We start from the raw sequence: 22,422 nt of genomic DNA, 5'->3' as shown, positions 1-22,422 counted from the left end.
AAAATGAATGGTGCCTTTAAGATAAACGTTGTAAACTGATGTTTGTTATATTTGTATAATTTTTTTTGAAGGGTGATAGTGATCTCTACGCCTAACACCTATAGTAGTTCTGGGCCCTCTCTAAAGACTGGGATTTTGAAACTAAAAAATGTGCTGAAGAAATGTGAGCCTTTTTTTTTTAAGGTATTTGGGAATTATTGCACATACACTTTGCTGCTCCTTATATGAAGACTTCCACTGGTACATGGGAGCCCAGAGCCCTTTCTGGAATTGGGGATAAGGGAAACGTGTCAACTGGAACCTAGCAATTGCTGCAAAGAGGTCAAAGGAGCTGCATCAATTTAAAAAGAGAAACAACTTTCATTCTCAGTACTGTGTAACTTTCTGTCCTACTAGGACTATACCCCAAAGAAATTAAAAAGAGGGAAAGGACCCTATGTACCTCCTCCCAAAATAAAATTATGGCTACTTTCTATAATGGCAAAGAATTGGAAACTAAGGAAGTACCCTTAGGGGAAATGGCTGAACAAGTTATAGTATACAAATGTAATAGAATACTATTATTCCATAAAAAATGACAAAAGAGATGGTTTCAGAGAAACCTGTTGAGACTTGTATGATACAGGGTAAAGCAAGGAGAACAGGAAACAATTTATACAATAACAAAATTTTAAGAACAAACAACTGAAAGATTTAAGAATTTTGATAAATGCAATGATCAACCATGATTCCCAGAGCACCAATTATGAAACATGCTAGTCACCTAAATGATGGGGCTCAAGATGCAGAACAATACACACATTTTTATATAGCACAGAAATTTATTTTCCTTGACTATACATATTTGTTAGAGTTTTCTTTTTCTTTTTTTTTTAAGGGGTGGGGGAATGTGAAGAAAATAAATGCTAAGGGTAAAAAATTATTTTTGGCTTTTTTTTTTAATTGTCAGACTTTCTGGGACTTCCAAAAATTACATTCCCCTTCCCCAAGAAGGAAAAAAATCTAGTATGGTCATTGAAACTAATCAAAGTCAATCTCTATTTACTTCCCTATACTAATGGGAGTCTAATATGATTTGTCTATTGCTAATTTCTGTTAAAATTTTTATCCTGGACCCTTACTTTGACAGATCTGTAATTTTATCCACATGGGTTCTCCCTTAGTACCAGCTGCAATCCATCCATGGCTTCTCATCTTTTGAAAGTCGTCTGTCCATGTCTTGTCATAGTTTGGGGAGGAAAGGATCCATCCAACTTGCTATGGACCTTCCTTAGGCTCTCTTCATGTTGTATGGATAAAGATGGGGCATTTGGGCTGTCCATCCTTTGATTTCACAATGACAGACCCACCTTCTTTTCTGATCACATATTTCTTACATTTTTACAAATCAAAATTTTCACAAGAGAAATAATGAAACATCTACTCATGCCCACACTTCTTCACTGCCCTTTGGATGACCCTCAACTTTAATTCTTCTGAAACTACTGTATTTCATGACTCACAACCATTAATCATCACTGTAATGATATAAGTATTTTAAAAAATCAGCCTCAAGAAGTCAAAGAGCCTTCCTTTCTAGGAAGGTTCCATATGAACCAAAATAGTCATAGTGATATTTTATGGTAGCAGAGAAAGTAGCAGTCGATTCCAATTAATGGAGGAATGGTTAAACAAATGATGCTACATGAATGTAAGGAACTACAACTGTGTATTACTGTACATTAGAAATGTAAATAATTCAAATATGTATGGGAAAACACATGAACTGATGTAGAATAAGGAAAATAATATATAAAACAACTACAACATAAACTGAAAGAGCAACAAAAACAGAAAGAAACCAAGTGCTAAAGAAAATATGAAAAACTACACTTCTTTTCCTCCTTTGCAGAAATGGGGAACTTATGGGAACAATGCATATATGTCAGACTCAGTTCACGTGGATTAGTTTTGTTCAACTCTATGTCTTGTTTGTTCCCTCTCAAATTTATTCTTTGTTACAGAGGATAGCTCTCTGAGTAGTGTAAAAGGTGGAGGGATATATTTGGAGATGAAGATGATATAAAATAAACAAAATCCTTAAGTTTCTCCCCCCTCCAATCCATCCTTCTCACAGAGCTGCCAAACTGATTTTCCTAAAGCACAAATCTGTCTTGTCATTTCCCTACTCAGTCAGCTCCAGTGGCTACCCTATTTATTCCAAGAAGAAAAATAAACACCTCAGTTTGTTACTTAAACTTAAAGCCCTCCACAATATAACCTAACCTATCTTTACAGTCAAACTGCACATTAATCCACTGAACATATACTAAGGTCTAAGCAGCAAGCAGGCTTTCTTGTTCTTCCCTTACACTGTACTCCATCTTCTGACTCTTTACCTTTGTTCTGGTTGTCCCTTATGCCTGGAATGTACTTCCTCCTGAACTTTCAACTCCTCAAAACTCCTAGTTTCCTTCAATGCTCAGTTCAAGCTCCACCTTTGACATTAGGCTTCTAATAACTTTCCAGCTGCTAGTGCCTTTTACCACCACCACTCCACCTCCTCACCCCCTTAAAAAAATCATTTGTATGTATATGTATGTATAATCTTTGCCCCCAAAAAAATAAAGTCCATGAGGGCAAGAACTGCTTCATTTTGTCTTTATATCCCCAACATCTAGCACAATGCTTGGAGCTTGATAAGATGCTTGTTAACTGACAAACTTTTTTTTTTAAATCTACAACAAAAAATTTAAAAATAATAATAATAATAAAGTGGTCATTAGAAGCATTATGAAATTTCCCAAAGGCAATTTGACTGGTTTTCCTCTTCCAACTCGGTTCTGGCACCAGTTTCTGTCCATTCCCAATGTCTGTTCAATATTTATGTACTGATGTACCAGGTCTATAGGCTGTCCATCCAACTGCATGTCACTGCCTACCATCCAGGATTTCTTCACCCAGCATATATAACAGTAAAGCCAAATTCTCTTGGACCATTAAGGATCTCATTTAAGAAATTCTACAATGACCTGAGATTTGATGGAATCAGCACAAAATAATCTGCAAAAAAAATTCACCTGGAAGCTCTCCTTACCACTGGGATTCCCTCTTCCATTATTTACCCTCCATGACAGTAACAAAACACTTTTAGTAAACTTACATTTCCCTATTTTGTGTCTCACTTGATATTAATAATTAGGGAAGAAACTTATTTGCAACATCTTCCAAGAATTTCGTATAACTAATATACACACAGAAAACACTTTTTTTAGAAAGCCTTTAAGGTTGTGTTCTGCCCTTCCAATGCTTTAACAAAGAAGGCTGTGAGATCTTGTATTCTCTTAACCTTTCAATCAACTGTGTATCCATAAAGATACAGAACATCCTTTAGGCAACCCAACTGTTCCTTTCTCAAACTTTTATCAGGGATGTCCTTAATGTGTATATGGATCCAGCTCATAAAAAATTTGGATAGGAAAATATGGACCTAGGTCAGTAGTTAATATTCTGCCATTTTTTAGGGGGGGGATAATAAAAATCCACTTTCTCTTTTCCTATTTGTTTTCTTTAATGAGTTTCCTTCTCCCTCTTGTAGCAGGGACAGTGCTATTAAGAATACAAATGTTGTGGCTGAAGTCATTCACTGGTGATGAAAAAGTTAATCATAAAAACTTTTACATCAAGAAGAATGGAAAGACACACAGGAAATGTTGCCAAGTAAGCTGGAGCAGAAAAACTATACACAAAATGACAACAATGTAAACTTAAAGAACAGCCAAAAAAAGATACTGAGAACTATGTAATTAGGATGACCCAGCTTGGCTCAAGAAAAGAGTTAAGGAAATGTACTTCCCTCCCTTCTTGGGGGAGGGGGTGGGCAAAAGGGAAGGAAAGAAAAGGGAAGGGGTATGAATGTAGAAAAAAACATATACCGTCAGACACAGTTGATGTGTTATTGGTTTTGCTGAATTGTTTTCCCTCACTTCTTTATTGTTTGTTGCAAGGAATGGCTTTCAAGGTAGCAGAAAGAGTAGAATATTTTCAGAAATGAAAATGATTTAAAAACAAAATTTTTCTTAATTTTTAAAAATATTTTTATCATTCTTTTCCATTTTCATCTGTTCTCCCACTTTCATCCTTAAATGCCTTCATCTTCTACCACATGATTTTCTGCAAGTTTTAACCAAAAAGTTTATATTTTAAAAAGGTGTGGCCATGCAAAGAGTCAAGGCGGTTAAAAAATAAATTAAAGAAAATAAAAGTTTGTTGGTTAAAGTGATTTCAGACTCTGCAATTTCTTATATTAATTAGGTTGCAACAACTTCCTCATGAAATGTTAGAAGTCTGTGCTGATGTCTGTTTTATCCATTTCTTATTTGGGTCAACAACCTGTTTTAATTAGTCAGGTTAGAGAACACTCAATTACATGCACATATATTCTCACTTGTAGTCTCTCTATTGAGGATAAATACCTGTAAGACCCACCTACTTCAAGAATTATTGTGAGGTTAAAACAAGGTAATGTGTGTAAAAATACTTTGCAAACCTCAAAGCTACATAAATGACATCATTATTTTAGTTATCCAGAACAATCCTTTCTCCTGACCTTTGCTTTTACCTCTCCTAAATTTCCCTTATATCACTCTCCCTCTCAGAAAATCATCTCATAAGACAAAGATTGTTTTTACCTTTAAAGATTTTATTGAAAAAATAAAAAGAGAAAGGAGGAGGAAAATATCAGCAAAACCAGTGTAATGTAATATTCTACACTGGCAAATTCCTTTCACCTCCCTCCCCCCACCCTCCCCCAAAAATAATAAAGGAGCTAATTAGGGAGAGCTACCTTCTCATTTCATCTTTGAGACCAAGAACTGTTCTTTGTAATTGTGTATTGCTCATTTTCTATTGTTTGCCTGTGTTGGGGGGGGAGGGAGAAAGAGAGAGAAAATGGAAAAATTAATGTTGCAGAAGCAAATGTTGCCGCTAAGGGGGAATATTCCTCTTCATCTCTCACCACGTAAAGGGGAATTATGGATGGCAACTCTCTTCTATTCTCTCTCTCTCTCTCTCTCTCTCTCTCTCTCTCTCATTGGACTGACCAGTATCTTACATCACTTACCAAGATAAGGTCAAAATGGATACGTGACCTAAATATAAAGGGAGATATCATTTGAAAATTAGAAGAACATGGAACATATTACCTATCATACTTATGGATAGAGTCACAATTTGTGAACAGAGCATTACTAGATGTAAAATGGACAATTATGATTACATTAAATTTAAAAGAGTTTGTACAAATAAAACTAATGTAGTCAAGATTAGAAGGAAAGCAAAAAATCTGAAATTTTTATAGACAGTTTCTCAGATAAAAGTCTCACATCTCAAATATGTACAGAACTTTGTCAAACATAAGAATAAGTCATTCCCCAACTGACAAATGATCAAAGGATATAAAGTTTTTCGATACAGAAATCGAAACTACAGTCATATGAAAAATACTCTAAATCATTATTGATTAGAGAAATGCAAATTAAAACAATTTTTTAGATATCATCTCACCTATCACATTGGCTAAAATAATCTTAGGGGGAAATGACAAATGTTGGAGGGGACGTGGAAAAATTGGGACCCTAATACACTGTTTGTTGGTGGAACTGTGAAGTGATCTAGCCATTTTGGAGATCAATCTGGAATTATGACCAAAGTGTTATAAAACTGCGCATACCCTTTGAAGCAGCAATACCACTATTAGGTCTGTTTTCCAACGTGATCAGGGAAAGGGAAAAGAACTTTAAAGCAGCAATCTCTGTGGTGGCAAAAAACTGAAAATTGAGTGAATGCCTATCAACTGGGGAAACAGCTAAACAAGTTGTGGTATATGATTGTGATGGAATACTACTGCACTATAAGAAATGATGAGTTGGTTGATTTTAGAAAAACATGGAAAGACTTGCATGAAACAATAAAGAATTAAATGAGTAGAACCAAGATAATATTGTATATAATGATGGCAATATTGTTCAAAAAACTATGAATTACCAAGTTATTTTGAGGGTTATAAATATTCAAATCAACTACAAAGGACTATGAAGAACCACATCCAGAGAAAGAACTGATAAAAAGATGTATAGCATTGTTTTACACATACAAGTGTCCAATGGTGGCCTTCTCTAGTGCAGAGTAGGGAGAGAAGGAGGGAGAAAAAAAACTGAAAGTGCACCACAGAGAACAAAAGAAAACTCAGAAGGAAGCACAGAAAAACAAAGTAGCTTTAAAAACAATGTATAATATCCATTACATGATTTTTTTTTTAAAAAAAGCAAGCAGTATGAAATGGAGATTCATGGTTTCGTATCAAATCCTCTTTTTGTGTAGTGCTATATATATGAAAACGTTTTTTGGGGAGGGTTTGTCTTTTTATATTTAAGTTCAAAATGAATAAAAAATTTGCAAACAACTTTATATATTATACCACTCTCAGCCTTGGCTGCCATATATGTTTAGCAAGAAGAATTAAGGATTAAGTTTTCACTGGCTTAAGGGGTTTCTAGGTTCTTCTCATCTCCTTGTGACAACTGATATACAAGAGTTAAACTTCCTTAGGAAATGCTGACAGTTGACATGGCCATCAGTTCTTTTATTCATTCTCATTTTTGCTGCAGCAGCTTGTCAAAATATGCCATGCTGGAGTTGTCTCAATTGTTTTTTTTTTATATCTTATTTTTTATCAATTTTTAGCATTGTTGTAACGATTCAATGGTCCAACCTTACAAAGACTAGTGCTTCAGAAATTACTCCCATATCAATAAGTAGCTGCCCTTGTCTTAAAATATAATCAATTTCATTTTTAAAGTTATTTTATGGTCATCATGTGCAATATCTATTTCTCATAGTACTGATAACATTTAGATAAAATACAAATATATGCCCATTTAGATAAAACACAAATATATGCCCTGGGAAGGGAGAGGGAATAAGCATTTTTATAGTACCTACTGTGTGCCAGGAACTGGGCTAAGCACTTTTTACAAATATTACCTCATCTTATTCTTACAACAATCCTGAAAAATAGGTGCTATTATCATCTTCATTTTACAGTTGAGGTGAGGCAGCTAGGTGGCACAATGGAAAGAGTGCTGGGCCTACAGTCAGAGTTCTAATCTAGCCTCAGACACTTAGTAGCTGTATGACCGTGACCAAGTCACTAAACTCGTTTGCCTTCGTTTCCTCATCTGTAAAATGAGAAAGAAATAAATGGTAAACCACTACAGCCTGCCACAAAAAAAAAAAAACAACCCACAACCCAGGTGGGGTCACAAAGAGTAGGACACAACTAATCGATGAGCAACAACACTTTAAATCTAGCAAAACACCCTTGATCTTCATATAGCATTAAGACTGCTGGCTTCCACAAAGTACCATTTATGGTACTGGAAATGATCCATTTCCAGACAGCCTACATATGATCCCTCAACTACTTCAATCTTCTAACCATGTGCTCTAAATTATATTTTCCCAAGTAGTTTGTCGGATAATTTTTAAAGTCACTTTATTCATACTGATCATAATTTATCTCTTTTTCCATCCCAAATGCAATAACCCTGGATCTTCTACTACTATGATTTCCTGAGAACTCTCCCTCTCCAATCCAATCTATGTTAACATATCACATTCTACCAATGCTTTAAAATTTTAATGACTCCAAAATAAAATCCAAACTTCTTAACTTGGAATTTAAAGTCCCCCTCTATCCAGTTCCAACCTACCTTTTCATTCTTATTTGAAGATGTTACCTTTCATGTACTATGTTCCAGCCAAAATGTACACTTTACCATTTCCGGACACCAATTTCTACCTGCCGAAATCTTTACTCCTCTTTTCAAAACCTCTCTGAAATGCTATCTCTCCCGTGAAGCCTTCTTGCCCACTGGTAATAAATTACCTCCTTTTCTATTCTTAATGTTCATAGCATTTGTTTATGCTTCCCTTGACATATTTTGCATTGTACTGCAAATTACTTGTGTAATTATCTCCACTATTAAAAATGTAAGCTCCTGTAGAGTAGGGACCTTTCTTTTAGAGGTAGGGGGGAAACCACATAACTTGGGAATCAGAAGACCTGGCCTTCGAGTACTGGTTCCACCATTTATTAGCTTGTGACCTTGGGCAAGTCACCTCATTTCTCTGGAGACTGTTTGCTCATCTGTAAAAAGGGGATAACAATACTTAAAATGCCTATTTCACAGGATTATTCAGAAAGCAAAGCACTCTGTAAGCCATAAAGCACTATATAATCAGATAATGGTGTTACTAATATTAATAATCATCTGCTCCCACAACACCCAGCAAAATACTTTTGCTGAACAGGCATTTATTAAGCCCCTATCATGCACAAAACATCACTGCTGGGCTTTGGGAACATACATATAAAATCTAGTCCTAGGCACTTTGATAACATATTTACTATACAGACACATGCACATACACATTTATATATAGATATTTGTTGTTCAATTGTTTCAGTCATGTCCAACTCTTCATGACCCCATCTGGGGTTTTCTTGGCAAAGCCACTGCAGTGGTTTGCCATTTCCTTCTCCAGATTATCTTACAGATAAGGAAACTAAGGCATGCAGGCTAAGTGACTTGACCAAGTCACACAGCTAGTGTCTGAAGCTAGATCTGAACTCAGGTCTTCCTGACTGCATTCTACCCACTTCACCAATTAAACTGCCCAAACACATACACACACACACACACACACACACACACAGAGTGAATAGTCATGTCAGGGAGAGTTTTCAAATCTATCTAGATATCATCTAGCAGAATGCTACTCAAAAACAGATCTTTTTTAATAAAAATGTATTGCTAATGGTCATTTGTCAAATAACTTCAACATTTTCTCAAAAGGAACTACTATACTACATGAACCATTTCTGTAGCTACCCCTCTACTGATACGGACTGCATACTCTCCAAATCTTAAAAGAAAATTTTGTGAGTAGCAATGGCAAAAAATTCAGTAGTGACAATACAGCTTTCCACACTTAAATAGGCTAATGCTCAGAAAACAGACATATCCATGTTTAGGGATTGGACTCATACACATAGCCTTTCCCACTTGGTAGGACCTGCCAGAGCTTATACTCCTCTAGCATACTAGCCTGGGTTAATCTTCCCAACCACAATGAGCCAACAGAACTTAAGCAGACGAAAAATGAACAGTCTATAATTATTACCTTTAGGAGTATAAAAATGTTGTCAATATGTAATTATAATACATAATTACGTATCTTGGGGTATCTACATAATATGAATATAATAACTGAAAAAAATCCAAACTAGAGAAATTTTTCTGTGATCCATTATTTCAGAATCCCAATATACTGAAATCCAAGTTCCAGGTAATATTCCTACATAAGCCAATTAATTCTTCTGTTTCAAGGCTGGACTAGATTCTTAATTGCTTAGACCATTAAACTTTACTATATAAAATGAGTATAATAATCACCAACATCTCAATTCACAGCCTAGTTCTACTAGGTAGCCCTACACATTTTGCCAAGTATACACTGGAACTTGGGAGATATTGCAAACACACAAAGGCAGGATATAAACACAGCACAGTGCCATACCTGAAAACAGTTAAGAATAGCAATTTGGCTAACTCATACATAATATGCATGAAGGAAAGCAATGTGTAATAAGTCTAGAAATGTGAGATAGGGAAGGGGGGAGAGAACTTTAAAAGCCAAACATTATAGAGTTTACAGCTGATCTCACAGTAATAGCCATTTGAATTTACTGAGTAGAAGAGAGGTGTGGTCAGATATACCTTTTAGGCAAGCCACTTTGAGAACTGTGTAGAGGATAAACTGGTGTGCAAAGAAAGTCATTTCATAGTCTAGATAAAAGATAATGATGGCAGAAGCTGGGGCGGTGGTCCTGCTGAAAGTAGACAAGAAATATGTGAAATGTTGTGAAGGCAGAATGAACAAGACTGAGCAACTAATTGGATGTGTAAAATGAAGATGCAGTGATGACTACAGTGAAGATGGGAACCCACGTGACTGGAAGAACGGAAGTGTACTCAACAAAAATGGGAAGTTTAGAAGGATAGGCTTGGAAAAGGGGGTAGATAATAAGTTCTGTTTTGGAGAAAGGTATCAATATTGTTCTGTTTGGTCCCAGAAGGATCAACAGAAGTTACAAAGAAGCAAATTTTGGACTAGTCAGGAAGAAATTTCCTCTAATAGTTGTCAAACCTCTTTTCAAGGTGTTCAAACAGCTTGAGGCTGGACAAAAAAATTGCCGGGTATATTATAGTAAGGATTCCTTTCATGTATGGAATGGACTAAAACAACAGCTGAGGCTCCTTCCAATTCTCAAATTCTGTGATTCTGGACATGCTGAGTTTGAGATGCCTCAAGTGGGACATCCATTTTGAAACAGCCAATAAGAAATTTATGATGAATGACTAAAGCTGAAGAAGAGCTAGTATCTCTATACTAGATATACAGGTCTGAAAATCATTTGCATAAAGATGAGACTTAAACCCATGGAAGCTGATGAAATTATCAATAGAGAGAAGAAAAGAATCTGGAATAGAGCCCTGAGGTCCACCCACAGTTAAGAGGATAGGAGACAGATGATGATCCAGCAAAGAAAATGAGAAGTAGTCACATGGGCAGGAGAAAAGGCAAGAAAGAAAGGTAACAAAAATCCAGAGAGAAGAGAATATTCAAAAGGAAATTTCGGTCAAGAAGCAGTTGTCAAATGCTGCAGAAAGGTCAACAAAGCCAAGTTGAGAAAGTATCATAAGATTTGACAATTAAAAAATCATTAGTGACTTTGAAGAGAATAGTTTCAAGTTGAGTGATACGGTTGGATGCCAAACTGAAAAAGAATGAAATACAGTTAGAGGAGAGGAGACCGAGTAGAAATTTGGCTGAGAGAGGAAGGAGAAATAGAAGATAATAGCTTGAGATTTACATAAGATCTAGAGAAAAGTTACTGGGGTGGAAGGAAAGAAGATGCAGAGACATTAAAAGTAACCAAATAAGGAGAGACCCATGGGGAAGAGGTGGAAGAGGAAAGAGAAGTCAGAAAGGGGTAAGACATAGGGAATATAGAGACAGGTTGGCCTTAGCTAGAAAGGCCCCCTTCTTTCATTTGGAATAAAGGTGAAGAGAATCACAGATGGTATCAAAAGTTTGCCAGGATATAAAGGAAAAAAGAGGAAGTCTATGGTAAATGGTCTTTATTTGCTCAGTAAAGCATGAGGCAAAGTCATCAGTTTTGAGGGTCAAGGGAAGGAAAAAGTGTGGGGAGGCTTGAGAAGAAGAGGTTTAGAACAACTTCTCTGGGATATGTGAAAAAGGTAAGGAAGGGCTACAAGCATTTATTAAGCACTTACAATGTGCCAGCCACTATGCTAAGCACTAAAGATAGAAAGAGAAAAGACAGTCCCTACTCTCAAGCATTACCCCCATTCTAATGAGGGAGACAACATATATATGGAAGTCTTCAGCTGTTAAGTCAGATAAAAAGGTTCCATGATAAGGTACAATGGCAACTGCATGACAGTTGTTTAGTCATTTCAGTCATGTCTGACTCCTCAGGACCCCATTTAGGGTTTTCTTGGCAAAGATTCTGGAGTGGTTTGCCATTTACTTCTCCAGCTCATTTTACAGATGAGGAACTGAGGCAAACAGGGTGAAGTCACATGCCAAAAAAGCACCACTATGTTGGGATGAAGGTTCAGTGTTTCCAACTATAGTTGATCAAACCAATAAAAGCTCAGAAAGTTCTACCACAAGTCAGGCACAAACAGTCCATATGAACATTTTGAGTGAAAATGTCTCTAAATTTGCACATCTCATGTTTCTTTTGAGTTACTAAAACTCTGCTTTGTTCATAGAACACAGCATCTTCTTTGATTCCAGCACACCATGCTGGGAAGTCCTGTGACAGTGTCTCCCATATCTTACAATCAACTCCAAAGTTCTTCAGAAAGACTCTGAGTGCCCTAGTATCACTTCTTCTGAACTCTCTGTCAGCACTTGTCTGAGTTCTCCATAAAATAGTCTTTTAAGCAAACATACTTCTGGCATTCAAAAGATGTGGCCAGCCCACTGGAGTTGTGCTCTCTGCAGCAGAGTTTAAATGCTTTACAATTCAACTCAAGAAAAGACTTCAGCATCTGATACCTTATCTTGCCAAGTGATCTTCAGAATTTTCCTAAAACAATTCAAATGGAAGCAATTCAGTTTCGGGGCATGGTGTCAGTAGACTTCCAGGTTTCACTAGCATAAAACAATGAGGTCAGCACAAAAGTTCTGTAGACCTTCAGTTTGGTAGAGAGTACAATACCTCTTCTCTCGTACATTTTCCTTCAGAGCCTCACAAACACTGAGTATCAACTGTCATCATCTGACTGGTAGAGAACCTCTGTTTTATTAGTGTTAACTGTTAGGCCAAAATTAACACAAGCAGCAAAGAATCAATCCATACCTTGTTGCTTCTCAGCCTCAGAGGCTGCGTTGAGTGCACAATCATCTGTGAACAAAAAGGCATGCACCAATTCTCCCTCCAATTTAGTCTTGGCTTCTAGCCTTTTCAAGTTAAATAATTTACCATCAGTGTGGTGGTTGACCTTGATTCTGTTTTTGTCCTCTTTGAAGGCGTTCTACAACACTGGTGAAAACATCATGCTAAAAAGCATGGGAGCAAACATACAGCCCTGCTTCACTCCACTGGTGACCAGGAAAGTGTGAGAGCATCGTCTACTATCCAAAACCCGTGCAAGCACACCATCATGAAACTAGCATCCAATATTGATGAACTTCTCCAGGCAACCAAATTTAGTATCAAAGTGCTTGGTTAGATCAACAAACATAGTATACAGATCTCTGTTCTGCTCCTGGAATTTCTCCTGGAGTTGTCTGGCAGCAAACACCATGTCAACTGCTCCTTGGCCCTTTCTGAAGCCACACAGGCTTTTGGGTAGATGATCACCTTCCAGGTGAAAGATCAGCCTATTAAAGGAGGACTCTGGCAAGAATCTTGTGGGCACTGACTAAGAGAGAGACCCCTCTGTAATTGTCACAGGACAACCTACTTCCTTTTCCATGGAGGCATTGCTGAGTTCCTGAGAGATAACCTCCTCTTACCATATAACCTGGAGAATTTCAGTTAGCTTTTGTATAAGCAGTGGAACCTCTGCCTTGTAAATATCAGCTGGAATAGAATCAGAACCAGGAGCTTTGCCACACAAGAGGAGCCTAGTAGCATTCAAAGTCTCTTCTTCAGTTGGAAGTTTGCTAGAGATGGACTGTCTTCAACCTGAGTTATATGGTCAACAGCTTCAGTATCTCGGTAATAATAACTTCCCAGAATAATGGCTGCAGACACTAATAAATGCATTACTGTTACAAAGTATCTTGGGTTCAGAGTCCTAGTCTTTCTCCACTGGGGTTGAGAAAAGACATAGTCAGTTGTGGGTGATTATGTGCTGGCTCTCATCTCCTCTCAGGGTGTGTATTGCTTTGACTAGCTGGGTTGCCTGTCCTATAATAGTAGTTGGTGGGGATGGCTGGCCCCTTCTCCACAACAGTTCTTTCCCAAGACAATGGATATAAAGGTTTGTAAAAAAAAGTAGGACCAAGGAAATAATTATACAAACACAAACAAAAAGAAAGATAGTCTCTACCTTCAAAGAGCTTACATCCTAATAGGAGAAATACAATATATAATAGGAGCTAAAAAGCAGGCAGGCAAGCAGGTACGGGTAACTGGCAGAAGGTACTAGGCTTAGGGACATACTGGTGAACTCTGGAGTCAGATACATATACAGCTGGGAAAGGAATGAAGCATAGCTAGCCTGAACAGGTCTCCAAAACAAAAGCACTGGAAGAAACTCTCTAAGGAAATAAAGAGGATGGCTCAGCAAAAGAATATTCCCAGTGAAAAGGCCCCAGGCAATGAGGAAAAATCCAGGGTAGGAAGGCAGTTGAGACAGTAGGCCAAAAAGACAATCAATTAGAGAGGAGTAAAAGGACTACCTTGCTACAGTGAGTGCCCAGTTGAGATTAGATACTAAATTTGTAGCAAAACGAGTCAGGAATGTTGCATGACTTTCTCTAGATCTATTAAGATCCAAGTGAGTAGGAACATAGGAGGTAGGTGGTGAGAGTATTCCAGAATTGGGGTTTGGCAAGGCATTAATTAGCAGCAGTAAGACAGGAAAAGCAAGCAATATTAGAGTACAGGAAATAACTAAATGGTCAAGACTGGAAAGGATGAAAGTGAAGCTGGAGCAAGAATGACAGTCGGGAAACTACTGAAGAGTGGAAGGTCTGGCAGTAGTGAGGACAAAAAACAAGTTTAAGAGAAAAACAGATGGAAGGAATTTCAGAGTTGTTGATCATGGAAATGGAACAGTTCTGAGTGATAACAAGATCACAGGTGAATAACTGAAGTAGAGCAGAGGAACAGGTCATGACAGCTATCATGGTAAGCTCCAAGGTTTAGCTCTTACAAACGATCCTTATGTTGCAAAGCCTCCAACACCATTATCACTATGGCCAGCCTCCTCTGGCCATCTTCCACTGTGTCAATGTCCTTCCTAATATATGGCACCCAGAACTGAAAATAATTTAATATGCCTTTAAAGACTGGACAAGGGGGCAGCTAGGTGGCACAGTGGATAGAGCACCGGCCCTGAGGTCAGGAAGATCTGAGTTCAAATACAGCCTCAGACCAAACACTTGACATTTACTAGCTGTGTGACCCTGGGCAAGTCACTTAACCACAACTGCCCCACAAAATAAATAAATAAAAATGAACAATAAAAGTATTCTTAACTGTGTACTAAATTATCAGATTATCAAAGTACAACAACAACAAATCCCACCACAGCTGTTAAACACACATTTCCTCAATGTTGCCTACACCTAGCCAGCTGGGTAGTAGTGGAGAGTGTAGAGGAGGAAACAGTTCAACAGCTACATTCAGACATAGGAAGAACACAGAGGTGGAAAACCAAATGGGCTGCTGCACATAAGCAGCTTCCAGGGTTACTAAAAGGTAAAATTACCAGGTTTCAATAGCACAAAGAGTAACAATAAAAGATGTTATGATTAAATTGAAAAGTTTTTGCACAAACAAAGCCAATGCAACCAAGTTTAGAAGGGAAGAAAAAAGCTGGGAAATAATTTTTACAGCCAGTGTCTCTGATAAAAGCCTCATTTCTAACATATATAGAGAACTGAGTCAAATTTATAAGAATACAAGTCATTCCCCTATGGATAAATGGTCAAAGGATAGGAACATGCTGTCTTCAAATGAAGAAATTAAAGCTATCCATAGTCATATGAAAAAATGCTCTAAATCACTACTGATTAGAGAAATGCAAATCAAAACAACTCTGAGGTACCACACATCACACCTATCAGACTGGCCAACATCACAAAACAGGAAAATGATAAATGTTGGAGATGTGGGAAAATTGGAACACTAATGCATTGTTGGTGGAGTTGTGAACTGATCTAATCGTTTTGGGGAGCAATTTGGAACTATGCCCAAAGGGCTATAAAACTGTACATACCCTTTGACCCAGCAATACCACTTCTAAGTCTGTATCCCAAAGACATCATAAAAATGGGAAAAGGACCCACATGTACAAAAATATTTATAGCAGCTCTTTTTGTGGTGGCAAAGAATTGGAAATTGAGGGGATACCCATCAACTGGGGAACGGCTAAACAAGTTGTGGTATATGAATGTAATGGAATACTACTGTGCTGTAAGAAATGATGAGAATGGTTTCAGAAAAACCTGGAAAGATTTATATGAATTGATGCTGAGTGAAGGAGAACATTGTACACAGTAACAGCCACACTGTGCAATGACTGAGTTTCATAGACTTGGCTCTTCTCAGCAATGCAAGGATCTAAGACAACTCCAAAAGTTAGAAAATGCTGTCCACATCCAGAAAAAGAACTACGGAGTCTGAACGCAGATCGAAGCACAGTATTTGCTCTCTTTTGTTGTTGTTGCTGTTTTGTTTCTTCTTTCTCATGCTTCCTCCTGTTGGTTCTAATTCTTCTTTAGAACATGTCTAATATGAAAATATGTTTAATATGAAGGCATTTGTAGAGCCCATATCAGACTGCACACCGTCTTGGTGAGGGGGGAAGGGAAAAAATTTAAAACTCGCTTATGGAAGCAAATATTGAAAACTAAAAATAAATTTAAAAAAAAATTTTAATTAAAAAAAACGGTATGGTCTCCAACCAGCTAAAGCAGCTATGAGAGTGCCAGTGGTTGGCTACTTCTCTTGAAGGTTAAGGACAGCCTAACCATCAACGTATTTTTTTACTTAATTCCTATGTGTTAATATGCAACAGGAAAGAAAAGGCTGTTGATGGTACTGAAAGACAAAGAAGTTTCTGCTAAAGAAATTTAATCTAGAAGACTCATTTCCTTGTCACCCATTACATGAAACATTTGATGGATGAGTTCTTCAACCATTCACAAACTGAATTCTCCTATTATAGTCAGCTATGCAGCAAAATCCCTTTGTGTCAGCTGTAATCACTGGATATCCCTTTCCTTTTATTCTTTATTTCTAATAAAATTATTTGTCATTACGGTCCCATATACATCAAAATATTCACAGCAACACTTTCTGTGGTACCAAAGATCTAAAAACAGATTTCACTGATCAGGAAATGGCAAAGCAACTAACAGCACATAAATTTAATGCAATATTACTGTGCTATAAAAAATTAGTATGAAGATTGTAAAAAAGCATGCGAAGAAAAATGAAATGATACAAAATTAATTAAGAGGGGCAGCTAAGTGACAAAGCAGACAGAGATCTGGCCTTAGTGTCAGGAGGACCTGGGTTCAAATCTGGTCTCAGACACATAACACATACTAGCACGTGACCCTGGGCAAGTCACTTAACCCTGATTGCCTCACCAAAAAGCAAAAAATGCATAAACAAATACATAAAAATACAAAATTAATTAAGAAAAACAAGATACAAAATGATGTGCAAGAAACAAACTACTCTGTTTTGATAAAATTTGTCAGAGACATTTTAATTATTATCATAAGCAATTACAGGGGTAAAGGTCTGGCAGGGAACACCATCAATGACGTCCTCTTGTCCTTGGTATTTGCTCCAGCCATCTCCAGCACGGCATCTCAGCTTCTGCTGCTTCCTCCTCCTCCTCCTCCTCCTCCTCCTCCTCCCCCTCCTCCTTCTTCTTCTTCTTCTTCTTGTAGGAACCAGCTTTCTGTCCATTCTCCTACAGAAGTGATCTTAGCACAATTTTAAATCACTATTTCTAGTTCTTATAACACTGATCACTTTTACAAACTCAAAATTGGAACCATGGCCAATTGTCATGTTTTAAGAAATTCACATCAGAACCCAGTGTCTTATACTTTACATTAATCCATTATTAATTTCCTCACCAGGGGGGATGAGACTTCACTATGGTATTAATCACAGGCTCCAGTACATACATATCAATTTTTAACACAGTACATATAAAATCTTAAAATTTTAGTCATGCCTTGTTTCTTTGATGGCATTTACAAAATAAATCACAAGCCATTCTTCTTTTGATATTATTAATCAATGGTTACAAAACTTTAGATGAGTATATTATCCAAATAACAAAATAACATTCTCACAAGCCCCTGATTATCTCCATACCATTATCAAGAACTAAAGGATCCTAACTCTTACAAGAACACTAGTTTCAGTTCTATAATAACCAAAGATGTTCCATAATCAATTATTTTAGTAAATTTGTTACTGTACTTATAAGACCTTCTGATTATAGAGACTTACTATAGAAGGAAAAAGAGCAGGAGCATGTCCTTAGCTTTGTTTAAATTCAGATAAATTCATAGTTCTCCAATCATGCAGTATCCATTTCTCCTCATAGTCAAACTCAGGAATAGTCAGGTGGGAAACATTCCTTTCCAAAGGAACACAATGGGAAACTGAGCCAGGAGGATCCCATCCTAGATTGAGGCTAAGATTGTCTCCTTAGCCTTTTTCCCAAATAAATCACATTTCCTCTAAATCGACCTCCACCTATTCTTGTGGCATTTCTCTCAGATACTGATTTAATGCAGACAACTATACCAAAATTTAAACTTAAAACAAAATTAGTTATAGTCCCAAGAGCCTCTTACCTCAAACAGCAAGTCTCACTAATCACAGCTTAAAGCCAGATGCAGTTAATTTTACTGTCATGGAGTTGCAATAAGCAATATAGATTTATCAGGACTAACATACATAAGAGATCTCACTTTACATCTTTCCTTCTCAAATTTAAACTTGTCCTGGTGTAAAAGCCAATCATTAGAAATCATTTCTATACACTTGCAAATTCTCAGCAAGCTAAGTTCATTGTCTAGGAACTGCAAAATCCTAACAAGTTCTTTTCTCAGGGCAGATGGCCTTGCCCACACAGACACAGTAATCAATTAACCCTTTTAGGTTTTAGCATTAAAACAGTAATCCCAAACAACTTAGTCAACAATCTCACAAATTTCATACATGATAACAAGACAATCTCAACTGAAAATTCTCTTTAAATAAAAAAAAATTTGGAAATTTTATGCTTTCTACAATTACAATACTTAGAAGGAAATGTTACAAAACAGGATCATATAGAGTATCCCAATAGCCAGATTCATTCTTTTTTCTATTTTCTCTGACGACACAATTAATTTAACATTCCAGATTATAAAAGAAATTGCCCTTCCAGCAACATAACTAATACAATTGAAAACAGGCTCAATAAAAAAAAAATCTTTCTTTCTTTCTTTCTAGACCCCTTCACCAGATTCAACAGTCTCCTGGGGCCACATAGTTGATAAAAGTTCTTAATGCCAAATAACAATATGTGCTCTTAAAATTAAACAAATACACATTTCCAAGTTCAATACCCTTGGCCCTTTATAAAGGGATATTATCCACAAATTCATATCCACATTTTCTTGTGAAAGTTTTACAAACAGTTTGGAATCTCCTATTGTAATTAGGTCAGTTTAAAATGTACTGAGCCAGTATTCTAACTACTTCTTTTTGCTTTCCCTCTGGAGCTTAATAATCATAACTCACAATAACCAATATGGCATCCTTCCAGGGTGGGTTACTTAAGACCCACCCACCCACCCAAATTACACTCACCAAGGGAGATAATTGAATAGGGCTCTCCCTTCCCCTCTCTCTTCCCAAACTACTTTTACAACTTTACTATGCATTCTAAACAATTCACTAGTCTTACACTATTCTTCCACTGTTCTTTAGTTTCTTTCAATTTACTTTAGTGCCAAACAGTATAATAAATTCTGCTTAAGCATTAAATTAAGAGCATCACATTTCATCTGAAATATTACCAGAATGAATTAAATTACCTTTGGTTGTGTTCTGGTACACAAAAACTTCTCTCTTCCATGACAGGCAGAAAAGATTAAGTGCTACCTCTTTTTTTCCTGATCTGAGGGGAAAAGGTTCCCTTTTTCTTTCTTTCTTTCTCTCCACACTCAAATTTGGCCAGAATTAGAGTGCAGAGAGAGAGAAATTATTATTTTTTCTCCCGAAAGTTTCAAAACCTTCTTACTTTCAAAACCTCTATTCACACTGTGCAAATAAAGTATACCTTCCTTAAACTTTCTACACATACTCCTCTCCTACATGCTTAAACTTTCTTGCCTTTCTTTCTAGTGGACTTTGATTAAATTCCCCTTTCAAACTGCACATATCTTATTCCTTTCTAATTCTGACCTGACACTTCGAAAATCCTTCTCAATTTGCCTTTTTACCAATCACACAACCAAAACAATAAAGTATTTTTCTCTCTTTCTCTCTCCCATCCACCCACTCCTCTGAAGCTGCTGTTATCCGTGAGTAAGAGGGGAGAAAGAAAGCCGCACTCCAGAATCCAGCTGCAGCACTCAGAATGCTTTTCTTGCCAAATCTTTTACTATCAAACACTGTTAACACTCATTCACACAAACACAAAAAATAAAACGGACGTACAACAACCCTCTGCCCCAAAGAATCATCAAATCATGTTTAATCATTTTCTCTCTATCTTTCCCTTTATATTTTGGTAGTTCATTCCAATTCTGCAATCGATTGCCTAAAGGACTGTCTATAGGTACCTCACATTTGCACTCTGACTGAACAAATTTAGATTGTTCCTTTCCTGTTCCTAGGAACCCCCTAGGCCCTCACCTAGGGAATTTACGGGAGCCGTCACCAAACTCCCCCCAGCCTAAAGACAGACTCAGCCGAATCACCGAGAAGGGTCAACCCACTCCTCACCAGTCACCCATGAAGCTTTCTCAGCGGCGTCCTTTCAATGAGGTATCTATTCCACAATTTGATTAGGCCCAGACTCTGCCTAAACTAGAGTCCGGCCTAAAGGGCCCTCACCCTATGCCAATTACCTCCAGACCCCTGAGTGCTTACCTCTGGGCTGCACGAGTACAACTTATGTGACTGCTCTCACTCACTGGCCGGTCAGAATTTCTCAGTTTCATTTTTAGTCATCGGAGCCCTAACAAGTCATCTGTTTCTCTGAGTCTCTCTCTTTGGGTTTATTTCAATGACTGGGCGGTAACCTCCCTCCGGGGTTCCACACCTCTGAAAAATCTCAGATGTGCGCTCAGTCTTGACCTGGGCAAGAAAGGCCCCTCCCTAATCAAAGAAAATGCCGGACGATTACCCAATTGAGTGGGATTGAGACCATCTACCCAAATAAAAATTCAGAGGTTTCTCTCAGTAGAAACATAAGTTTTATTCTACCAAGTCTCACATGAGAATTGGGCATCACCCACCCAGGACGGACTGGAGTAGGGAGGCAAGATACAACAGCAAGCTACCAGAATATACCCTTAGACAAACCACTCCAAGAAACCCCCCTCCCCACTTGTTTACCTCAATCTCTTTATCCTCATTGGTTGAGGCAAGAGACCTTACAATCTATATTTAGAACCCAAGAGATACATTTTACCCAAACCAAGCTCAGAAGCTACAAGATTGCCTTATTTGGTAAGGATAAGGCTGGGGTGATGGTTACAAAACAAGGGAGGGGGTGGGCAACAGATGTATGACCCGATCACATGATTTACAGGAAAATGAAACTTAGGCCCAGCTAACGCTAAAGCCTTAACTAAATTTGGGGGACACAGCTTCCATTTCATATGAGAAACTTTCACTTGTCCCACACACTTCCTATTACTAAGTACAAGAAAAACAACATTCCTCATAAGACAGAGTATGCAGTTCTCTAACGTTGGTCATCACAGTAATAAGAGGAACACTGATGATTAGAATATTTTAGGAAAGGATCGTTTAGCAGTTTGGATTCTCAGGGGCCCAGTACATACATCTCCAAAATATATCCTTATAAACAGGAACCTTTGGCCTCAATTACTTAATTAAAGGGGATGGGAGAAAGGAATGGAATAATCATTTATATAATATCTACCATGTGCCAGGAACTCTGTCAAGCACTTTACAAACATCATCTGATTTGATTAGAGGATCTCCTAGCTCTTGAAAGCTTGCACAATAACTACAATAATGTAAAAATAAAGCATGGAAAAAATAAAATTGAATAATATGTAATTATGATGGCCAAACCTGTCTTTGAAGTGATAAGGAAACACACATCCCTCTTTTCTTTGCAGAGGGAAGAAAGTGGTAAGGAACAGATGAGTACTGATATGCAACATAACATACACTGTCAGACTCGGTTTTTAATATGTTGTTCATTTTTAATCAACTGCTCCCCTTACTCCTTTTATTTTTATTCCTTGTTACAAGGAATGGCTAAGTGGGAAGGGTGGCGGTAGAGATTATTCTGAAATGAAGAAATGAAGATGATATAAAAGCAAAAAGTCAAACTACAAAAAATACTTTTCAAAGTCCTGAAAAATTAAAGTCTGGTTTCGTTGGGCAAGACAAAGAAGATGAAAGAAAAGTAACAATAAAAGTGAGCAATTGTATAATAGAACACAAGATGCTAACCAAAAAACAGACATAAACTGAGGTACATATTAGGCAATACAGAATATATGCTGACTGATATACTGACTGAAAGAAATGTCAATAGTATAAGTCAACCTGATTTAGAAACTGGGTCTATGTTGCATTAATACTTTTTTATGATTACCCATGGGACTTGTTGCACAGTAGACAATCAAATATTTCCTGATTTCTGAGACTATCAATAGAAGTATTACTGAAGGCTATTAAGGACCCTTGTGTATTTAATACTGCACAGGGTGCTGTTTAAAAAATAAAACTGAACTAGGTAGAACTTGCCCACCTTGGTTAGTGTGCTATTATGATGCTTAGTCATAAAATATTTAACTGGAAAGGGCTTTATTAAT

At 37.2% G+C, this 22,422-nt stretch overlaps 1 protein-coding gene across 5 annotated transcripts in view; it reads right to left on the bottom strand.

Annotated features, from left to right (window-relative positions):
* The window catches only part of SIAH1 (siah E3 ubiquitin protein ligase 1), a 58,639-nt gene that overhangs the window by 12,565 nt on the left and 23,652 nt on the right, over positions 1–22,422 (bottom strand). Inside the window, exon 1 of one of the 5 annotated variants that reach the window (XM_020985121.2) lies at positions 20,495–21,589. The exons of the other annotated variants lie outside the window; for them this stretch is intronic. The gene's annotated coding sequence lies outside the window, so the exon portion shown is untranslated. Of the gene's footprint in view, positions 1–20,494; positions 21,590–22,422 lie in introns of those variants that run through there. 5 annotated transcript variants of the gene reach the window in all.

This window comes from Phascolarctos cinereus, unplaced genomic scaffold, assembly GCF_003287225.1.
Source record: "Phascolarctos cinereus isolate Bilbo 61053 unplaced genomic scaffold, phaCin_HiC Scaffold_2;HRSCAF=192, whole genome shotgun sequence".
Classification (NCBI taxonomy): Eukaryota; Metazoa; Chordata; class Mammalia; order Diprotodontia; family Phascolarctidae; genus Phascolarctos; species Phascolarctos cinereus.
This window is presented reverse-complemented; position numbering and strand designations above follow the sequence as displayed.